The sequence below is a fragment of the Colobus angolensis genome, unplaced genomic scaffold, assembly GCF_000951035.1.
Source record: "Colobus angolensis palliatus isolate OR3802 unplaced genomic scaffold, Cang.pa_1.0 Scaffold213, whole genome shotgun sequence".
NCBI classification, from domain to species: Eukaryota; Metazoa; Chordata; class Mammalia; order Primates; family Cercopithecidae; genus Colobus; species Colobus angolensis.
Window position 1 is genome coordinate 3687201 of NW_012115300.1, and position 11028 is coordinate 3698228.

An 11028-nucleotide genomic window follows, 5' to 3' on the forward strand; every position below is an offset into this window, starting at 1 on the left:
TTAAAATGAAATACTTCACAAACTTGCATGACTTCCTTGTGCAAGAGCCATGCTACTCTTCTCTGTATCATTCCACTTTTAGTATATATGCTGCCGAAGTGAGCACTTTTAATAAAAATATGTATATATATATATATATATATATTTTGAGACGGAGTCTCGCTCTGTCGCCCAGGCTGGAGTGCAGTGGCCGGATCTCAGCTCATTGCAAGCTCCGCCTCCCGGGTTTACGCCATTCTCCTGCCTCAGCCTCCTGAGTGGCTGGGACTACAGGCGCCCGCCACCTCGCCCGGCTAGTTCTTGTATTTTTAGTAGAGACGGGGTTTCACCGTGTTAGCCAGGATGGTCTCGATCTCCTGACCTCGTGATCCGCCCGTCTCGGCCTCCCAAAGTGCTGGGATTACAGGCTTGAGCCACCGCGCCTGGCCTAATAAAAATATTTTACCACTTGGCTAGAAACTAAAGAAGATTTGATGGACTATAAAAGGAGTGCTGTCATAAAGAAGAAAAGGCACCATAATGGAAATCAGATATAGGCAACATATTCAATGTCAGTAGTAAAAGAGGTCATTTTCAAATCATGTTTGAAAAAGTGGATGGGGAGTGGAGCAAAATAGCTGTTACTGAATAACCATTCTTTGCCAGACACTATACTAACTACTTATGTACCATCTCATTTAATACCCACAACAACCCTGTGAGTTAGGCATTTGACTGTCCTTTTGCAGATTAGGAATCTGATGCTCACTTGCTAGTGCCAGGGAGTTAATAAGCAATGGTGCTGAAATGTAAGCCCAGATATGTGGGACCCCAAAGCCTCTCTTCTCTCTGTAATTCCCTTCCTGATACAAATGAAGAATTCTGTTTCATATCTGATAGGGTTTGACTGTGTCTCCACCCAAATCTCATCTTGAATTGTAATCCCCGTAATCCCCACATGTCAAGGTAGGGACCCAGTGCTAGGTGATTCTGTCGGGGGGTGGTTTCTCGCATGCTGTTCTTGTGATAGTGAGTGAATTCTCACAAGATCTGATGTTTTCATAGGCATCTGGCATTTTCCCTGCTTGCTCTTCTCTCCCTGCCGTCATGTGAAAAGGTCCAAGCTTGCTTCCCCTTCACCTTCCATCATGATTGTAAGTTTCCTGAGGCCTCTCTAGTCATGTGGAACTGTGAGTCAATTCAACCTCTTTCCTTTTTAAATTACCCTAAAGACAGTTCTTTAGCGTGTGAAAACCTACTAATGTAATAGCCCTCAATACCATTACTTACTTCATGAGTATTTAGCTTCTCCCATATGCCACAGTTAGTTCTAGGTACTATGGATAAAAAAAGGAGTCTTGCTTCTGAAAGCTGACAGATATTGTTGATTTTCAAGCAATAAATTATTTTTTAGCAATTTATTTTACAGTTAAAAATATCATTGATGCTACTTATTTTAGTGACTGATTTTCTCCTTTGAATATGAGTCAAGTCTGACAACTTTAGTTGCAATCCATGCAATAAAATGGGACTCAAAATTCCTGTCATTTTGTTCAGCAAATGTTGAATTAAATAGCAACACAAATAAATAATGAAGGACCACACCCACAGAGTAAACAAATTAAATCAGACATAACATTTTATGAACGCCATTTCTTTGTTCTTAAAAAAAATAGCAAAAATGTTTAAGATTAACATTATTTATTTGAGTAATCTTAACTCTGTTTATTTGGCACTGATTCTGAAGACACTGGTTTCTGATGTGGCATGCTGAAGAAGTAACTCAAAGGGACTATGAAAGAATAATGTGATCTTTGAGGAATGCTGAAACATTACTGTATTAATTTTAAGAAGCGTCAACCAATTGTGAAGAACTTTGTGTAGTGTTTTTGTTCAAAGCTTGATGTGAAACTCACTGGTTTAACATGTGTTGGCATGGAGATGTTTTTTCTGGAATAATGTGTTTTCACTAAAAAAAAAAAAAAAAAGATGCAATCAATGCACTGTTTCCTTTCCTCCCTTCTGTTGTCGAATACATAGTATATGGCTGTTGTTGGAAAAGGCAAACAACGAAACAAAACAACAACAACAACAAAAACAAACCAACGAAAGAACCTTAGCATTGTCATTGAAGAAGGATTTCAAATGGCTTAGAAAACTGGCCTTACTTCAAAGAACACATGTAAACTAGTTCTTGCACCTTGTCTGAAGAATCAGAAACTTAGTCTGTTTTTTGTTTTTCTTAGTTGTAAAATTCATTTGCCTGTTTCTGATCACACAGCAGGCTAGGTGCCTACATTAACTCTTTGATAAAAACAAGAGAACATTTCTGGCAAAATATATTTAATAATATTTTCTTAAATTTATCAATGAACTGACAGTAAACTAATAAAATCTTAGGTCTGTTATCTAAGTGAAGACAGGAACTCAGAAAGGTAAGTGGGGAAATGGAACTGGCTTCCTTCCTAACCACATTTCTCAATGGCATCACAGGGTATTTAAATAAGAAGCAAATTCAAGACATATATCTAAGATAAGGAGTCTAAAGGAGGACATCCCTCCCCCATAAAAGTGGGATGTCAAATGGCTAAGTAAGGGTGAGCCAAAATCAAACTTTCCCTCCTCACTTTACTCCCCAAGGAAACAAGGATAATCAACATTCTTGGACATAATTGCTGTCCTGGGAAGGGTGAAAACACATAGCTAACATAGCTGAGAATATGAATTACAATCCAACCCTCAGGCTCAATGTGTACTAGAGGACCAGCACAGTAAGACAGGAAAATAAAGGACTGGGGGAAAAAAACATTGTCATTATTTGCAGAAGATAAGAATAGACATATAGGCCGGGCGCGGTGGCTCAAGCCTGTAATCCCAGCACTTTGGGAGGCCGAGATGGGCGGATCACGAGGTCAGGAGATCGAGACCATCCTGGCTAACACGGCGAAACCCCGTCTCTACTAAAAAATACAAAAAACTAGCCGGGCGAGGTGGCGGGCGCCTGTAGTCCCAGCTACTCGGGAGGCTGAGGCAGAATGGCGTAAACCCGGGAGGTGGAGCTTGCAAGTGAGCTAAGATCCGGCCACTGCACTCCAGCCCGGGCGACAGAGCGAGACTCCGTCTCAAAAAAAAAAAAAAAAAGAATAGACATATAATAGTAAAAAGTTTATAAATTAATAGAATTGAGAAAAAATAATGTACTGGATTTAAAATGAATATACAAGAAGCAATCCATTCCTATATGATCTAGTAGTTTTGTTTGTAATGGCAAAAATATGTAAACAACTCATGTCAACCAAAAGTGAATTAAACAAAAATTTTGATATAGGCAAATATTTGAATAGTGTACAGTGGCAAAACAGAAGTAATGGCAGCTACACATTGTCTTTGATGAATGTCACAAATGTATCAATATATATGAGCAAATGGAGCAAGTCATGGAAGACCTTCATTTGTATAAATAGGGATTCATTTATACAAAGTCAAAAACAGGCAACACTAAACAACTTGTTGGTTAGGAATATAATTTTTGAAGGTACAAACATGAAGAAAAGTAAAAGAAGGATTATTATAAAAGAAAAGACACTAATTACAGCTTTGACAAAAGAAATTCTGAACTCTACTTGGCATTGAATTTCATTGAAAGTGCTTTAAGGGTTTCCTCTTTGATAAACATGTAGATTCTGGTCCTACAGAGGATCTGAATTTTACATGTTATCTTTTTACATCATCACTTGTTGTCATTTCATAATACAAAAAAGTGTATTTAAGTATAATTTTTATTTTAAAAGTGATATATGCATATAGTTTTAAAGAGCAAATAGTACAAGGTTTCTAATCAACAAGCCCTAATCCTCGGCCTTACCTCTCCCCACCCACAGGATCTGATTTTAATTAGAGGTAAGCAATTACAATATTTAATTTTTTTCTTCTTTCATTTGCCTCTGTATTTTTATTTTATTTCATATATATATGTATATGTATATATAACATGTAAAAATATATATTTGTAGAGACTTGAGTCTCATTATGCTGCCCAGGCTGACTCCTGGACTCAAGCTATCCTTCCACCTCAGTCTCCCAAAGTGTTGGGATTATAGACATGAGCCACCATGCCTGGCCACCTCTGTATTTTTTTTTTTTTTTTTGAGGCGGAGTCTCGCTCTGTCACCCGGACTGGAGTGCAGTGGCCGGATCTCAGCTCACTGCAAGCTCCGCCTCCCGGGTTTAGGCCATTCTCCTGCCTCAGCCTCCGGAGTAGCTGGGACTACAGGCCCCCGCCACCTCGTCCGGCTAGTTTTTGTATTTTTAGTAGAGACGGGGTTTCACCGTGTTAGCCAGGATGGTCTCAATCTCCTGACCTCGTGATCCACCCGTCTCGGCCTCCCAAAGTGCTGGGATTACAGGCTTGAGCCACCGCGCCCGGCTTTGTATTTTTAAATACTACATATATATTTGTATTTCTTGAGTTTTTCAATTTTAAGTATATATTGACTTTAGAAGATAAAGATGTAGTACTATAACACATATATTCCTTCTTCATTCTGCTTATATAGTTATATCATGATTTTTAATAAGTCATATTCATTACTTCTATTTTTGTGATATGGAAATACTGTTCAATGGTGAGCCACATAGTATGCTATAATCATAGTTACTTTTCTGCACAATGTTTTGTTTTTCTAGGAGCAACACTTGCCTTGTTGTATTGTTGTTGGCTTTGTTTTTTCTATAATCCTATCACTACTTCTCTCCAAACTCTCCAAGATAATTGCAAGCAAATCATCACAATATGGTCAAATGTTTCAGTTGATCGATCATTTCTATTTTTATTTTGTAGAAAAAAATCCAGAACTATTTTGCCCTCTATTCCATTATGACTGCTTTCTAGGTCTGGTGTTCAGATCTTTTGTTTTACTGTCATCCAGATAATTCCTTCACCTCTCTTCTGTTTTCTTTCATTCAACAAATACCCTAGAAGGAAGGGTATATACCAGGCAGTATTATGGATGCTGGCAATAAACTGATGAAAGCTGATTAGCTACTTCAATGGAGTTAATATCTAGTGAGAAAAGCATAACATTGAAAAATGTGATAAGATGTTAAACTTTAAGTTTCCAGTAAGGCATGGAGGTACCAAAGTGAGGTAAAAAGTCAGTATTAAAATTTTTCACAAGAGAGAGTTGAAAAGTTCTTGCTTGATTCTTTAAGTGCTCAGAGAATAATCAGATTACAAAAAACTTTGTGATGAAGGATCAGGAAAAGATGTTTTGCTATTTATTTTTTAATATTGGGTGATCAGTAAAGATCTCTCTTTGTGTTACTGATATTTGGGCAGAAATCTAAAGGAAGTGAGTGAATAAGCCATATGAATGCCTAAAGAGAAGAGCATTCCAGTCAGAGGAAATCAAAACATCAAAGGCTTTGAGGTAAGAAAATGCTTAATGTATTTAGGAATAGCAAGAAAGTCTCTATGGATCAGAAGGGCTTGGAGGAAGGGGGAGGAAGATTAGATGGAGATGAAATCAGAGAGTGAGATGGTGGCTTGACTGGAATGTGGATCACTGGATGTGATAAGAAATGGACAGATTCTGGATATGCTTGACAGTGGAACTGGCAGGATTTCCTGATAGCTTGGGTATGATACATGACTGAAAGACCGGAGTCAAGAATGATTTCAGTGTGTTAGTCTGAGCAACTGGAAATGGAGGTAGGGCATTTACTGAGATGGGGAAGACTCCAGAAGGAAGAAGAGATAGCACATATTCCAAAACCCAATTTGGAAGTGTCAGATGACAAAAGTCCTATTATCTGTGCAGATGGAAATATCCAGTTGGCAGTTGCATATAGGAGTGGACAGTGCAGGTGCAACGTTAGGGGCTGGAGATAAAAGTATGGGAGTCATTATGGTAGCCTGGTATTTAAAGTTGCGAATCACTAAGTTCCTGTAGGGTATAAGCTGCCTACGTTTGGTGAGCTATGTCTTCCAATTTATTTCTCTCTTCCCAAACAAATAACATTTCTCTTTCAGGTTAGTTTGCCCTGATATTTCATTAAACCTACGCCTATTTCCTTACCAAATGTTTTCCACTGAGTATATTCTCCTATGTCTGATAAGAACTGACTTTAGGATATATTTTTACCCACACTCAGAGGATGTATAGTCTCCTTTGGTTGTTTCTTGGTATAAAAAAGAAGCCTGCCTAAGCTCAGAATACACATAAGGCCTCCACCCAACTCTGTCTTCTTGTATGTTATGGCTTAAGTCAAATCCTTATGTACATGAACTGTAAGTATTCTTTCTAAAATATGCTTTCTTGAATAGGATGAGGTGAGATGTCAAGCTAAATCCTTGTCACAACTTTCAAAAATTCTTCCCAGATTCATCAGTTTATGTCTGAGTAGGTAAACCCTAACCTGCAGTCTCCACACTTGAACAAACCAAATTCTCTGTGATTTCTAACACTCTCTTTGTCCTTGTGAGTTCATGTCTTTTGTATTTATCATTTTAGTGGTATTTTTGGATGGAACAGAAATAAATGCATTTGTCCAAGCTGTCACATTTAACAGGCCAAATCATTTTTATATCATAAGAATCCAGTAAAATGTTTCTTATAGTGTGTCTCTGGTTATAACAAATGTATATTGTATGGGTGACCTTGCTTAATAGCAAATAACCTTCTTGAAATGATAAAAGAAGGTTTTAAAAATTACTCAGTGCTTATTGATGGTAGTCTAACAATACTTTTGACATTTTACTATAATTTTGTAATCTACCAGAATGTTGTGAGCATTATTGGGTTATAGTAATATTGTTTTTATACCTGTATTGGAAAAAAGATTACTTAGCTTTTACAGATAGAAAAACTCAAGTCGCCAAATTATATTACATAGATTACTTCTTCCAATTCAAATTTTTTTTAGTGCTCTGCTGTCTTTAAAATGGGTTATTCTAATATTCATGGTTAGTATCTACAGGACAAGTACCTGGGAAATGAAAGAATATAATCAATTTTATTGTCTAGAAAAATATATGAATAAATTTGAAAACTGCCACTAAAATATTACAAAACACAAAGGCTATTTGAAATCCATGTATGGAAAAACTGGCCTGGAAAACATTTTGAAAGTAGTAAAGGGCTAAATTTACCACAGCTGAACAATTTAAATTAGACTATTACAACTTCACTCAGATGATATTACGTATTATATACCAAGGTTAAGGGAAATCAACAGAACTCCTATCTTTATATAAAAAAATAATTGATGAACTGAAAGATCTCCCAAAATAAAGATTCTTAGAACTTAAAATTATATGCAGAATGTTGTTGAATTATTTGTATGCATGTCTCCTTTATATGTTAACATATCTCCCTTACCAGACTGTGAGTTCGTATAGACAGCAGTCTTACCTATTTTATTGTTCATTGGGTTTACTATAGCACATAGCAAAGTACCTAATACACAACAAATGTCTTTTACTGCATGTGTTTGAGTAACAGATGGTTAATGACTTTATAGAGACAATCAGTGACCCTGGAAGAAGAAACAATATGTTTGCTTCAACTTTGTTTTCCTTTTGATTTTTAAATCTAGCCTATGTACAGAAAACATGGATTCTGTTCTGCCCTCTGCCTGCCTCTGTAGAGGTGGCCTGCTATTTTACAGCTATGAAAGTGACTAGGTGGGTAAAGGCTAAGTAGTGGTGAAATATTAGCAAGATTGTCATGCCACATGCCTAAGTCAATTCCTTCAATTAAACTTTTATTAAAGTTGATACTTTATCTCCAGCTATCTGATTCCTGTATCTGTCTCTCAGTTAGTTTTCAAACTTGAGTGGGAAAGAGGAATGTTTTTTATGGGCTTCTTTTACCAACTTCTAAAAGCATTCTCTTTATAAAATGAAAGTACAAATATACATTAATGAAATAAAATAGTGTGTTGGGCTTACAGCAAAAGCAAGTGCCTCTGCTTCATTGTCTCACTTGCTGTGGTTGCCTGGGAATTTCAACTTCTCATAGGCAACCATAGTCAAACTTTTCCTTTTTAATTGTCTTGGTAGTTTTCTTATTAATTCATTATAATGTAACTATGCCATTATTTACCAACCTGTCTACTTTGGATATAATCTGTTGGCTTTCTTCATAATGCATGAGGATTTAATGCACTTAAATGATCCCTCTACTAAGATTTTGTTGGATGCAGCATTATTTATACTAATATCACAATTGTGGGCAAACAAATTTCCACTCATAATTATGATATGTGCACACATCATGTATATATACACACGTGTGTGTATTGTTTGGTATGCAATGCATTATACATAATTATATAATTTATAAAATTGCACAGTATAACATTCAATAAATATATATTGAATGAAGGTATATAATTTTAGGTTCAAGCTTTTTCACTTACAATGTTGTGAATATTTTCGCTGTTGTTAAACATTCATAGGAAACATTTTTTTAAGTGGCTGACATTAACAGCATATGGCTGAACCATAATTTATTTAACCTTCAACCTATTATGAAATATGTAGAAGGTTTCCAATTTTTTAGTGTTACAAATAACCTGTCTATAAACATCTTTATAATTAACCATCAACTGCATATCTGATCCTTGAAGTAGATTCCTAGAAATAGAATTACTGAATCAAAAATTCTTGATATATATTGCCAGTTTCCATTCCAGGAAGATTTTGCTTATTTGCATTTCTAACAGCACTGTAAAAGAGTAATCATTTTATTCCATATTATTTAACCCAAAATTCATCTATGCTGTAAAACTGCTAATTTTGTAGATCTAGCTTGAGATTTTTGATTACCAGTATCACTGAAGATTTTTTCATATGTCCATTATTAATTATTACATAACATTTAAATTTTTTTCAGTTTAATATTTGGCTCTATAACTAATTTGAATTTTTCATATTTCGGAGAATTTTCATGAGTTAATTTATTTCTCTATTTTATCATTATTGGCAATTCTTTACAATTAAAAATATCCTAAAGAAAAGTAATTTTAAGGGTTAGCAATCTTATTAGAAATTCACAGTGAATTAAAAATTAGTTGCATGGCTACTTGTATTTATTTTGCCTTTTAATATATTATGTGGGCAATAAAATTTTAATAAAAACTTTAAGAAGCCTCCCCAGAAATAGTGCTGTAAAACTAGTTTAGGAAAACAAAAAATTGTGGGTACTGAAATTTGTGTAATCTTCTTTTTTTCTTTTTTCTGAGATGGAGTCTTTCTTTGTCACCCAGGCTGGAGTGCAGTGGTACAATCTCAGCTCACTGCAACCTCTGCCTCCTGGGTTCAAGCAGTTCACCTGCCTCAGTCTCCCGAGTAGCCGGTACTACAGGTGCGTGCCACCACACTGGGATAATTTTTGTATTTTTAGTAGAGACAGGGTTTCACCATTTTGGCCAGGCTGATCTTGAACTCCTGACCTCGTGATCCACCGCTTCAGCCTCTCAAAATGCTGGGATTACAGGCGTGAGCCACCAAACCTGGCTGAAATTTGTATAATCTTAAGGACAGATGGTTTTTATAAATTAGAAGGGTAGTGGCAATGTTTATCATACTTACATGTTAAATGATTGATAATCATTGTGTTAATCTTATACTTGCTTTCCCATTGTCTATTCCATTTACTTTTTGCCATTTGACTGGGGTGATAGGCGTGCTTTGTGTGGTTAAAAAAAAATGCCTGTAGTAACATATGATCAGGAGCAGTAAGAAGGGAAGATAGCAAGTTTTCTCCTTTACTGTAGTGAGATAATAAGCCCTTGGATTATAAACAAAGTTCCATGTGGTAGCAGCTGATTGACTTGGGCAATATTACTTGCCTGTATCTGCTGGCCTGGGATTGGTAGAAGGAGAATCTTCCTAATGTGGCTTTAGAAATGAAAGGCCTAATCGGATATTCTCCCAAAATTTGTGATGGGGTAGAATCCTGAACAGTAGAAACGATTATCAACTACATTGTCTTTGCTAAAAAATTTTCAGTAGTGCTATTATCTGCAGGATAAAGTCTTATTCTTCTGATATAATGTATAATCTTTGTCTCTAGTAATCTAGATAGCCATTTGTTTTTGAGCATTAACCACACAAAGCTTCTTTAAACCCATTTCTCAATTCAACACTAATACCTGTGCTAGTCAGGGAAGGTGTGAATCTTGAAATTTATTACTAGTGTCAAGTTGGGCATGAATTGATACTGCTTTATAACTATTCTGGTTTGAACTTTCAGTTATACTCTATAAACACACCGATTAAATGTTGTTTAAATTAATTCAGTAGTATTTGGTATACCAAAAATTGTCTCAGAAAAATATAATAGTTTTAATAGCCAAACGCGTAAACAATCCAAATGTCCATTAAAAGTCAATGGATGAACAGTTTGTGACATATCAATACAATGAAATACTACTAAACCATACATACGAAAGAACTATTAATATACCCACAACATGGACAAATCTCAAAATAATTATGCTGAATGAAAGAAGAAAGACAAATAGTACTTATCATATGTTCCACTTACATGTAATACTAGAAAATGCAAACTAATCTATAGTGGCACAAAGCAGATGAGTGGCTGACAAGGGACAGTGAAGGAAGAGTGGGGAGGAATGAGAAGTACAGATTACAATACGGTTCCAGGAAACTTGGGGTGATGGGTATATTCATTATCTTCATTGAGCGTTAGTTTCACATGTGTATACATATGTCAAAACTTATCAAATGAAACACTTTAAAGATGCAAAAAAAGCAAAGAAATATGTAATAGCTCTTTATTATTACTGGCAATATAAAGCTATAAATAGTGCTGTGTACTAATTTATGTATGCATTTTTTGGTTTTGAATTTCATTATTTTTTCTCATAGGATTCTATGTTTATTGAAATAAATGTTTTTACTGAAGGAATCATATCTTTACAGAAGAACTGGCTGGCCTTATAATTTATTTCATGAGTTTAACATTTCTTGGTTATAAACACGTCTATCAATATGACTTCACCACTATACAATTCATCTAT